We start from the raw sequence: 12,914 nt of genomic DNA, 5'->3' as shown, positions 1-12,914 counted from the left end.
TTTCTTCAGCCACCTCCCTCAGAACTCTAGGATGTAGCCCACTGGGGCCAAGAGATTTATCATTTTTTAGACCTTTTAGCTTTTCTAGTACTTTCTCTTTTGTAATGGCTACCATATTCAACTCTGCCCCTGACTCTCCTTAATTGTTGGGATATTACTCATGTCTTCCACTGTGAAGACTGACACAAAGTACTTATTAAGTTCTTCAGCTATTTCCTTATCTCCCATCATTAGCCTTTCTGCATCAGTTTTGAGTGACCCAATTTCTACTTTTGCCTCTCATTTGTTTCTTATGTATTGAAAGAAACTTTTACTATCATTTCTAATATTGCTGGCTAGCTTACCTTCATATTTGATCCCTTCCTTCCTTATTTCTCTCTTAGTTATCCTCTGTTTGTTTTTGTAGCTTTCCCATTCTTCTGATTTCCCAGTGCTCTTGGCCACTTTATAGGCTTTCTCTTTTTCTTTGATACATTTCCTGACTTCCTTTGTCAGCCATGGCTGTCTAATCACCCCGCACCTGACCCCCGGATAATCTTTGTTTTCTTTGGGATGAACCTCTGTACTGTGTCCTCAATTATGCCCAGAAAGTCCTGCCATTGTTGCTCTACTGTCTTCCCCACTAGGCTCTGCTTCCAGTCAATTTTCATCAGTTCCTCTCTCATGCCCCTATAATTACCTTTATTTAAATGTAACATCATTACATCCGATTTTGCCTTCTGTCTTTCAAACTGCAGACTGAACTCTACCATATTATGATCAGTGCCTCCTAAGCATTCCTTTACTTTAAGATCTTTTATAAAGTCTGGCTTATTACATAGCACTAAGTCCAGAATAGCCTGGTCCCTTGTGGGCTCCATCACAAGCTGTTCCAAAAAGCCATCCTGTAAGCATTCCATGAATTCCCTTTCTTTGGATCCATCAGCAACGTTGTTCACCCGGTACATTTGCATATTGAAGACCCCATGATCACCATGATCTTGCTTTTCTGATATGCCCTATCTATTTCCTGGTACATCTTGTGCCCCTGGTCCTGACCACTGCAGGGAGGTCTGTACATAACTCCCATTATGGTTGTTTTTGCCTTTGTGGTTCCTCAACTCCACACACATAGACTCCACATCCTATGTCATTCAGTGCAATAGATTTAATTTCATTCTTAATTAACAAGGCAACACCACCCCCTCTGCCCACCCCCGTCTTTTCAATAAGTTGTAAATCCTTGGATGTTTAACTGCCAGTCCCGAACCCCCGCAACCTCACCTCTGTGATGCCTACCACATCATAATCATTTACAATGATTTGTGCTGTTAATTCATCTAATTTGTTACGAATAGTACGAGCATTCAGGTAAAGCACCTTAATGCTAATTTTCTTATCCTGATGGTTTCCAACATCTCTAGTAATATGTCCTAAGTTATCCTTCCTTTTTGCTTCATTCCTAGTCTGCTTTGAACTTAAACCCTGCACACATGCTAACCTACTGCTTATCTTCCTACTTGATTCCACATTCCCAGTTGCTTTCCCTTTCCCTTCCCCCCACCCTCCCCATCCCCAACCCCGACTCACAAGTTTAAAATCCTAGTGACCACCCTATTTTTCCTTTGCGCCAGAACACTGGTTCCAGATCGGTTCAGGTGGAAATCGTCCCATTGTTACAGATCGCCCCGATTCCAAAACTGATGCCAATGTCCCATGAAATAGAATCCCTCTTTCCCACACCAATCTCTTAGCCACAAATTACTTACCTAATTTTCTTATCCCTATGCCAATTAGCACGTGGCTTGGGCAGTAATCCAGAGATTATGATCCTTGAGGACCTGTTCTTCAATTTCCTTCCTAGTGCTTGATACTCCTTCCTAGCCTTGTCTATGTTATTAGTGCCAACTGTCACTTGCTCAAATAATATCCATGTTGCCTGTGGCTAAACCACTGTTCAGGGCACAGGTGGCAGTGCACTCTGGAAATACAGACTTGAATTCAGGCCACACCAGAAAATAGCATTGAAAGGCTGCAGCTGGGACAATCTATGAAGGAGACAGGCAGCCAGATTACATCTCAGGAATGCACATTTACTGCCTTAGTTCTTGCTCCCTTAGCACCTATCTGCATTTCCAAAGTATGTATGTCCTGCCATGCCTTGTTGTGCCCAGTCTCAAAAACAGGCAACTTGTTTTGCTGCTGAGCTGTCCTTAGTCTAGAGACACTACGTCTTGGTGCATGGCAATGTGCTACATCAATTTCACACCTGCACCATGTGCTAGTTAGCAAGCAGTCATGTCTCAAAGTCTTAGGGAATGGTCCTCACTAAAGTCCATAACAATACTCATCTATCAGGGAGTCCCAGCACAGGGGTAGCCTTCAATACCAGACCAAGGAATGGGCAATGGATATGCATCTGGTCAGGGTTATGTTGGTAAGCAAAGGTCCATGCCTCTGCAATCCAGGCAGTTGGTCACAGTAAGCCCTTTAGTCTGTAGTGAGTCTACAATGGCAAGTCTAGAGAGGTATGGCTAATGCAGCTGGGGAAGTGTATAGGCATCAGGCAAGAGGTGGGGATGTCAAACTGCAGCTGTCCAGTCATGCTGTTTGAGGGGGTGGTCATGATGACACCATCTGTTCTGTCCACAGCTGGTGGAGGAAGAGGGGCATATGTGGCTCTTGCCATGAGACCAATATTTGGCAGGTTAGTCTTTAGGATAGGGTACTGCAGGATCTGGGCAAGGTACTGCACGCATAGTACAGATATGAAGATAAGGCAGGATCTAGGAGAAGGGATATTGTAAAGCATGTTGGGAAGTGTGTAATATGGAAGGAGGAGCCATTCAACAATCAGGAGCACACTGGCTGCAAGCAGAGAGGCAAAGAACTACCACAATTGGCACAGTCACCTCAAGTGCAAAGTGCTCAGTGATAAATAGATGTAGGTGCAGTGGGGTATTGAGTGGAGAATTGGAGAAATGTGAAGCCCGTGGGATTAATGGGACGGGGTACTAGGAGGAGGATGTGGAAGTTTGGGAGCTCACTAGTCTTTTCATGCTGTTGAATGTAGATGACCACCTGATTACAGATAGTGCAATAGGCTTTCAGCACAAGCCTTCATCCATGGAGACTCATCTGTAGCCATGAGGTGTGGCTAGATTGTGTGAAAATGAATTTGGAAATTACATAGAGAGACTCAAACAAATACACGCTAAAACCAGGGACATTTATGTATAAACTGAGAGTGATGTACAAGCCATTTTCAGTCGTACCACTAAAACGCCCTAAGTAAGTTTTCTCCTTTCCCTTCCACAATGTCTTAGTATTCTTTTGGTTCTTTGCTTGGTGAAGAGTGCCTGCTCAGCTATTGAGCCTGTTGGCCCTGAAATAGGGTGACCCCTGAGAGACTTATGTATGGACAAGCCAAACATACCAAAGACAAATTGATTCTTTTTGGTTTCAACCTCCAGTTAGGTAGAGGTAGAGGACTTGGCCACCAGTGCGGTGTCCTGAGTAGAAACTGCAGAGGGAAGAGAGATGAGATTAAGTGACGCTGGAAAAGCACTGCAGGTCGGGCAGTATCCAAGGAGCAGGAAAATCGATGTTTCGGGCAGGAGCCTTTCATCAGGTCTGAAATGTCGATTTTCCTGCTCCTCGGATGCTGCCCGACCTGCTGTGCCTTTGCAGCACCACTCTAATCTCCAGCATCTGCAGACCTCACTTTCACCTAGAAACTGCAGAGGGGCCTGGTTTTGGTTCCACAAGTTTAATGAAAAGTGGGTAGGAAAGTGCAGTTGAGGTCAAAATGAGATCAGTCATAATTGTTTTAGAAGATAGAGCAGTTTCAAGGGGCTGAGTTGCCTATTCCTGTTTCAAGGTCTTATAATCTTATTTCCAGTTGGATGTGTGGCACTGCCATGTCTCTTCGTGAGTAGGCAACACCTGGATTGGGGTCAAGATTCCCTGCCCTCCTGTCGCCATGCCTTAAGTCCTGAGGCGCAATGAGTGGGCAATGGAATGCCCGCATGCACGCATCTCCAGCATACTCTGATGTTGGGCCTGGCTCTCCATGGAGGCTGCCAACCAGTCCATGGACACAGCAGACAGCTGTGGGACTCACTAAAATGTTATAGCTTCTGGGCAAAGAAGCCCATTGCACCCCAAATGCCTGTCTGCTGATTCTGTTTCTTATTGTCCCTGGGAATGAAATCTCATGGCTGAAATCACAGAGTCATCTCCTGCTTGGAACTGACCAGGTTCCTGGCCTCCAATTGTCATAGGAACATAGGACATAGGAACAGTAGTAGACCATTCAGCTCTTCTACCTGTTTCACCATTGAATGTGCCCTAGGTTTCCCTACTCCCATATCTAGGAGGCATATTGAGGAGCTGGGCATTTCTCCAAAGAGGTTGTAGGGAGGCAAGTAGAATGTGCAAGTCAAAGGAGAGAGAAGAAGTATCATGGCTAGTGGTTAGAAGTGTTGTGCAGGGTTAATATAAGTGTTGATGTGAAATGAAGAGTGGAATTTACTTGTTTGGCAGGACATGGAAACTTTGATATTCCTGGAGTTCTCCTGGAAGACCCAGAATTCTTCCCTCCTCGGGAGTGAGGACATGGATATTAGGCACCCTTCCAGTAGTATGGGTGCTCTCTGACCTATCAATAGGCTATCCCCTTGTATAATGAGCAAAAGGGCGCCAATGAATGAGTTTAAAGTAGGTGGCATGGCTGTTAGTCCTGGTGCATGTGTGAAAAGGTGATGAGGTGTATTGTATGACCTAAGAGATAGCACAGAGGGCATGTAGGGTTAGTGTTGTGGGTGGTTAGGTGAGGCAAGGTGGAGAGCAAATGAGGGATGGGGTTGTTTGCAATAGTGAGACTGGCCCACCTTGTCCATGCAGACCAGATATCCCAACCTAATCTAGTCCTATTTGCCAGCACTTGGCCCGTATCCCTCTCAACCTTTCCTATTCATATACCCCTCCAGATGCCTGGAACTTGCCTCTATGAGTAAAGTTTACTCACAAAGAAGAGGGGGAGAAGGACAAGAAGTTATAATTTTGAGAGATACAGGATATAACCAGTCGCTGATAGTGAGAGATGAATGAATTTGCATTCTTCCTGATCCGTTACCCGAGCCTGTGGTAATTTGTGGGATAGATGGACAGAAATTTAGCATTCCCCCTATGTACAATCATATTGGAATGCCAACTCAAGACTGGGGAAGTTACAGTGGGAGTGATTGACAGAGTATCAGTTCCAGGAATCCAGTTTGTTGTTGGGAATGATTTAGCAGGGTCCAAGGTGGGAGTGCACAAGAAAGACCAAGAAACTGAAGAGTTAAACGAAAAATATCCTAGCACTTTCCCAGCCTGTGTAGTAACCAGATCCCACTATCATAAGTCACAGCACAAAGCAAAAACTAAATAAAGATGAAGGAGTTGAGGTTAGGTTAATGGATATCCTGTTTGGCGTAATGATGCAGGAAAAACCTGAGCAGGCAGAGGGTCAGGCAGAAATGCTTAGTCCTAAAAGGTTAAGGGACTTGCAACAGAAAGACAAGATGATAAAAGATATATATGGGATGCGTACTCTGAAAAGGATGTAGATAACATCCCTGAGGTTTATCTGAAAGACAGAATCCTAAGATGGAAATGGAGACCACAGCAGTTAGTGCATAGGAGAAATGGACAGAAGTGCACCTGATTGTGTTGCCGGTAGCAAACGAACAGGATGTGTTATGGGTAACACATGGACTACCTGTAGGAGGTTACCTAGGCGTACGAAAGACTCAGGGTAAGGTACAAAAACATTTTTATTGGCCTGAAATGCACAAGGATGTGGATAACTTTTTGCCGTACGTGTCATACATGCCAAATGGTAGGTAAGCCACAGGATGTGTCTACCAGAGTTCCAGAGGCAATTCCATTACGGATTATTAAGGCAAAAACGGTGATAAAAGAGTTAGTAGCTTTCTTCACGTGGTATGGCCTACCCAGAGAGATTCAGTCAAACCAAGGGTCTAATTTTACCACTGGGCTGTTTAAGGAGGTTTTGGATAACTTAGATATACAGCACTCATGTGCATATCATCCTGAATCCCAGGGAGTTTTGGAAATGTGGCATCAGACCTGGAAGACCATCCTAAAAGCATACTGTCAGGATTACCCAAACGATTGGGATAAAGGTATCCCATTCGTATTGTTTGCCATTAGAGATGCCCCAAATGAATCTACTCAGTTTACTCCCTTTGAGTTAATATTTGGTCATGAAGTGAGAAGTCCTTTGAAATTAATTAAAGAGAAATTGACAGGACCAAAGATTATGTATCGGATATGAGGGAGAGATTAAATCAAGTAGGTGAGTTAGCTAAACAGCACCTAAAGAGGGCACAGCATAGAATGAAGCAGGTGGCAGATAAAAACTCTGAGACTCGGATGTTTTCCTGAGGAGATGGCGTGTTAGTACTGTTACCATTGATAGTAGATTCCTTCAAAGCCAGGTTTAGTGGTCTCTATCAAACTAAGAAAAAGATGAGTCAGGTGAACTGTCTATTAAAGATGCCAGATAGAAAAAAAACAGTATTGGATATGTCATGTGAACATGTTGAAGCAGTATTATACTAGAGGGAAAGAACTGGAAAAACAGGTGGTAGTTACTGCCCTGCAGAGTGAGGAAACAAATCCAGATGTTGTAGATTTTGATGTGCCTCAAAATATGTTAAAAAATGAAGAAGTCCTTGAGGAGTGGGATAGATTAGTAAACTATCTGTCTCAGGAGCATAGAACACAGTTGCAAGATTTGTTTTGCAGTATGAGGACATATGTAAGAATCAGATGGGGAAGACTAATGCTATTGTACATGAAGTAGACATAGGAAATACTGTTCCGATAAAACAACACCCCTATCAGCTTAGTCTTTTCTAAGCTAGACAGGTCCAGAATGTGGTGGAGGCCATGTTCAACAAGAATATCATCGAACTGAGCCAGAACAAGTGGAGTTCGCCAATTGTCTTAGTTCCCAAACCAGACGGGACACAATAATTTTGCACGGATTATCGGAAGGTCAACACCTTTACAAAATCGGACTCAAATCCAATACCAAGATTGGAGCACTGTATCAAGGAAGTTGGACAAGCCAGTTGTATCACCAAGTTAGACTTAATGCGTGGTTAGTTGCAGTTACCTTTATTAGAGACAGCAAAATAAATTTCTGTGTTTGTAACCCCAAATGGGCTATATCGATTCAAAGTGGAATGAAGAATGCACCCACCAAAGACTCATTAACAGAGTTGTGGCTGGGTTAACAAACTGTGCAATCTATTTGGATGATGTAGTGATCTTTAGTAAATCCTGGAAAAATCACACGATATAGTTGGCAGAACTCCTTGAACGACTACGAGAAGCAAAATTGGCAATAAATTTAAAAGTGAATTCGCAAAAGCAGAGGTGACATTCTTGGATCATGGAGAAGGCCATTGAGGAATTTCCACAACCAATCTTGAAGAAGGAGCTGCTTTGATTCTTCGGACTAAACGGATTCTATCAGAAGTTTGTTCCACATGTAGTGGCACCATTAACCGATTTGCTGAAGAAGAACACAAAGTCTCAATGGACAGAACAATGCCAGAGGGATTCGACCATTTAAAAGCAATATTAACCACGCACCAGTTTTAACTACACCAAACTTTTTGAAACCTGTCAAAGTTGCCATTGAGCTGAAAATGTGTTGCTGGAAAAGCGCAGCAGGTCAGGCAGCATCCAAGGAACAGGAGAATCGACGTTTCGGGCATAAACCCTTCTTGAGGAATGAGGAAAGTGTGTCCAGCAGGCTAAGATAAAAGGTAGGGAGGAGGGACTTGGGGGAGGGGCGTTGGAAATGTGATAGGTAGAAGGAGGTCAAGGTGAGGGTGATAGGCCAGAGTGGGGTGGGGGCGGAGAGGTCAGGAAGAAGATTGCAGGTTAGGAAGGCAGTGCTGAGTTCGAGGGATTTGACTGAGACAAGGTGGGGGAAGGGGAAATGAGGAAACTGGAGAAATCTGAGTTCATCCCTTGTGGTTGGAGGGTTCCTAGGCGGAAGATGAGGCACTCTTCCTCCAACCGTCGTGTTGCTATGGTCTGGCGATGGAGGAGTCCAAGGACCTGCATGTCCTTGGTGGAGTGGGAGGGGGAGTTGAAGTGTTTAGCCACGGGGTGGTTGGGTTGGTTGGTCCAGGTGTCCCAGAGGTGTTCTCTGAAACGTTCCGCAAGTAGGCGGCCTGTCTCCCCAATATAGAGGAGGTCACATCGGGTGCAGCGGATGCAATAAATGATGTGTGTGGAGGTGCAGGTGAATTTGTGGCGGATATGGAAGTATCCCTTGGGGCCTTGGAGGGAAGTAAGGGGGGAGGTGTGGGCGCAAGTTTTGCATTTCTTGCGGTTGCAGGGGAAGGTGCTGGGAGTGGAGGTTGGGTTGGTGGCGGGTGTGGACCTGACGAGGAAGTCATGGAGGGAGTGGTCTTTTCGGAACGCTGATAGGGGAAGGGAGGGAAATATATCCCTGGTGGTGGGATCCTTTTGGAGGTGGCGGAAATGATGGCGCCGTTTGCAGGTGGCGGAAATGGCGGCGATTCATACTAGCCATTGATACTAGCAACATAGGAGTTGGAGCTGTACTGCTACAGGAAGATGATGATGGGCTTAAACTTGGTTTAAGTTTGGTTACTTTTCGAAGAAACTCAACATCCACCAGAGGAAATACTCCATGATCGAAAAAGAACTATTGAGTTTGGTACTGGCCTTACACCATTTTAATGTGTATGTCATGAACAATGTGTCAGAGACGATTGTGTACACAGATCCCAATCCTCTTACATTCTTGGAATGCTTTAAAAACAAGTATATGAAACTATTTCATTGGAGTCTTATGTTACAGACTTCTAATTTACAAATCGTACATGTTGCGGGTTGTAAGAATATAATCACAGATGCATTATTATGGATTCAATGAATGAAATATAGATAAGATTGGTATCTATTCAATGTTTTATATATATGTAAGAAGACGTTAACATGAAGTTAGATTAAAGTCATATGTATGTCATGATAATGTGGTTAAGAAATAGAGAAAAAAAAATGAAGCCACTTTTTCATTATGATGGTTTGTTTTTTCTTAAGAGGGAGATGTTATGAAGGTGTAGGTATGTACTGTATCTTTAAGAGAGAGAGGCAGCTAGCAAGGACTGACTGAAAGCACAGAGTGTCCTGAACAAGGTTAAAAGTATGACATTTGGTTGACATAGGTAGCTGGTTCTGTATTGCCATGGAACAAAAACAAATTCAAATTTTGCCAATCAGTTTAAATTATGCCCCAGATACCAAAATCCAATTGAATTTGAATTTTGCTGTTTGGGATGACATCAAACCAATGAAATGATCTGATGTTTTGGGGTATAAATCTGGACATTTTGAACAGTTTGGGGGAGAACTGCCAAGAAGATCAACAAATATCGATGCTAGCCGAATAGCTTTCTGAAAGGTACAAGTTCATATGAAAGAGCTGTGAAGCAGAATACTGAAGAAAAGACAACAGAGGAAAATCTGCAGAGGAAGTTACAAAGAGAAGATTCAACAGCTGACTGGTTTTGAAATTTGAATTTTTTTTTGTAAATCTTAATTGGGGCTTTTAATCAGACCAGTAATGTAGATTGGGAGGTTAAATATAGGTTTAAGACAAAGGTGTTGTAAATAGTTGTTTAATGTTCTCTGTGGACTTAAAGAATAAAATTGTTATTCTTACTCTAAATAGTGACCTCTGGGATAGTTTTTTGCCTCTCGAAATTTAACAGATTATGGCGTGAGGTGAGCTTCTCTGTGTGTCGGGTTTAAGTTAGCAGATGGATTTACCCTATGTCGTGAAAATAAAATAGAAGGGGAAGGTGATGTCTGGCATTCTGAGTTTTAAATACTTTTTATTGAATTAGACAGCAGTGTAAAACAAAAATTTTACAGAGCTTTAAAAATGGACTCGTCATTGATACCATTCTGAAGTTTTAATCATTCATATACTCCTAGACTAATAAACTTAATAAAAATGTACAATAAACATTTTCCTAAATTTACTGGGTCTCATTTATATTAAAAAATAGAGCTCTAACAATAGATTTCTCCATGATCTAATTCAAAAGAGAAATCTCAAACTATGAAAACAGCCACAATGGTTAAACCTTCAAAATCTATAAAAAGGCCACAATGATCACTATGTTGTAATGTTAACTGGACTCAAACCTCCATCAATATTACAGATTCATGCCTCTATGCTGTTCCTAGAATGTGGGGAGAAAGCAGGAACAGTATACTAAGTTGGATGATGAACCACGATCTGTGTCTGTGTTTGCTTATCTAACGAACATTCATATAGTGAGGAAATGTGTCTATCGATGCGTTTTTGTCATTTTGAAAGGGAATAGGATAATTTTCTCAAGGTACTGCTGCATAATGAGACAGTGAACAAAGTTGTGCTGGTCCATTTGCAACTTGTTCATATGCAGTTGGAAAATTATGTTCTGATTATGGTGGAAACTAGCTCAATTTCCAATTCTAACAGCAAAAGCATTATAAACTAGAAATTAAAAACCTCCAAAGGCCACACAAACATTAGCTAGAGTTTTATTTCAATGAATCACACACTAATAATACCTATCTCTCCTGCTGACTTGTTTTTATATACATTTGAATGCTCGTTTGCAATACTTTTTTTGCATATATTTAAATAAATAATTCCAATGTATTATTACACATCTCTGAAGCAAGTGGAATGTGAACCCACACCCACTGGTTCACGGCAGGGAAACCAATACTGCACCATATGTGCCCTCACACATTTAAATAGATAGTTAGACATTTTCTAAATCAACATACTCCAAAATGGTACTGCACACCTGTGGAGCAGGTGGATCTTGTATCTGAGCCTCTTGGTCCAGAGGGACACTACCACTGCAATATAAAAGTCCCTACTATTCATTTAAATACATTTTAAAATTAATCTGTTCAAATATGTTGCAATACATGTCTGCAGCAGGTAGGACTTGAACCTGGACTTTCTGACCAAGAGGAAGGAAGACTATCGCTGCATCACAAGAACTTTCATCACATATTTAAATAATTGCCTCTCGGAGGCAATGGCCTACTGTTATTATCACTGGACTGTTATTCCAGACACCCAGGCAATGTTCTGGGGACCCAGGTTTGAATCTCACCACAGCAGATGGTGGAATTTGAACTCAACAAAAGAAAATCTGGAATTAAGAACCTAAAAACTCATCTGGTTCACTAATGTCCTTTAGGGAAGGAAACTGTTATCCTCACCTGGTCTGGCCTACATGTGATTCCAGACACATAGCAATGTGGTTGACTTTTAACTGCCCTCTGGGCAATTCGGGATGGGCAATAAATGCTGGTCTAGCTAGAGCTGCCCTCATCCCATGAATGGATTTTAAAAAATTAGTCAATTTGTTCAAAAACTACACTTCCATGGCAGGTATGACCTGAACCCAGATATTCTGAATTAGAGGTAGGGAAACTACTACTGCACTGTACAAAACCATGCATACATTTAAAAATCCAGAAGTGCTCTTACACACAAGTGAACATTTTACTTTTCCTTCACCAAATCATCTGGAGTACTTTTCACTCATTATCCTTCGCCATTAAATCATCCATGTTTCCACATAATTAAATTACATGCAATGGCTGGCAAGGACAACATGTATTTAAGTACACTTAATTAATCAATTTATACCATCTGTTTGCTTTGTTATCTTAAATTCCTGCAAACAGAATTAGATACCAACTGTCTTCTAATGAACAACAAACATGATACATTGCAAGGTGCATCATTATATAATCTTTAACAAACTTTTCATTCTCCCCATCTTGAAAACACTTCAATCAGATTGCAACAAGAATATTTGTTTGTTCTCACTGGTCATTATAACAATACAATGCAAATATCACAGCATAAGTTCCTGTTTCTTCCTTAGGTATGAAATTTTCCTTCTGTGAAGATCTGGCCTGATTTATAAGAATGCTATTAACATTCTCTAGGTATGATTATTGATTCAGTTTTATTCCCAAACTGATATCCAATCTTATATATTTAAAAGCTTCCGAAGCCTGAAGTCCAATTTTAAAGTATACTTTAAGCCCATTCATGATAATAGGCTGAATCTCATGTTTTTGGGAATTCATCTAAGTTATGTTAAGTTTTCTGGACAATTTCTGCCACGAGGTCTAGCAAGCCTTCTCACTGTATTTTACCAAAGTCGTGTCATTAACTACTTATCCCGTCCGTGGTGTTCATCACATCTGATATCAGCCCCATCATATTGTACTGTTCTGAGAACTCACTTACTCAGCAGACAGCCCAGAGTTCAAGGCATCCCCTACACTTGTTCCATCTTTGAAAGCTCATTATACACCAGGACAAGCACCGTCAGTCTCAAGCTGTCCTGTATAATTCCAAACATTTGCCTCAGACGTAGCAATGTAAGGACCAGATCCTTTTATTTTTATACTTTTTAAAATTGTGGACTGAAACAAAAAAGAATTGTTTTAAAAGAGTGTTTTGCAAGAGTACTGAATGTTTTGAGCAGCAAGTAATCTGACAATCGTGGCAAATATCATGTAAACAGCTGCTTGAACATTCAGTAACTAAAGCAGTTGCAGACAACCAGGAGCTGAGGAATTCTGTATTAATATAAAACTCTGGTTGGCAACAAGAACTTGATTGGATTATGGACCAGTGACTAATCATTAATGACAAAAACTTGTGTCTAGTTCCTGGATAAGTTAACAGCTTGGAGCTGAAAACAAGAGAGAGCAAAGGGTTTTGGTCCTCACCAGCATACAATTGGTCTCGCTATTCTATGCACCAAAACTCACTTTAAACCTGA

This window comes from Chiloscyllium plagiosum, unplaced genomic scaffold, assembly GCF_037043375.1.
Source record: "Chiloscyllium plagiosum isolate Xiang-an unplaced genomic scaffold, Cpla_swu_hap1 HiC_scaffold_17, whole genome shotgun sequence".
NCBI classification, from domain to species: domain Eukaryota; kingdom Metazoa; phylum Chordata; class Chondrichthyes; order Orectolobiformes; family Hemiscylliidae; genus Chiloscyllium; species Chiloscyllium plagiosum.
Note: the sequence above shows the minus strand (reverse complement) of the source record.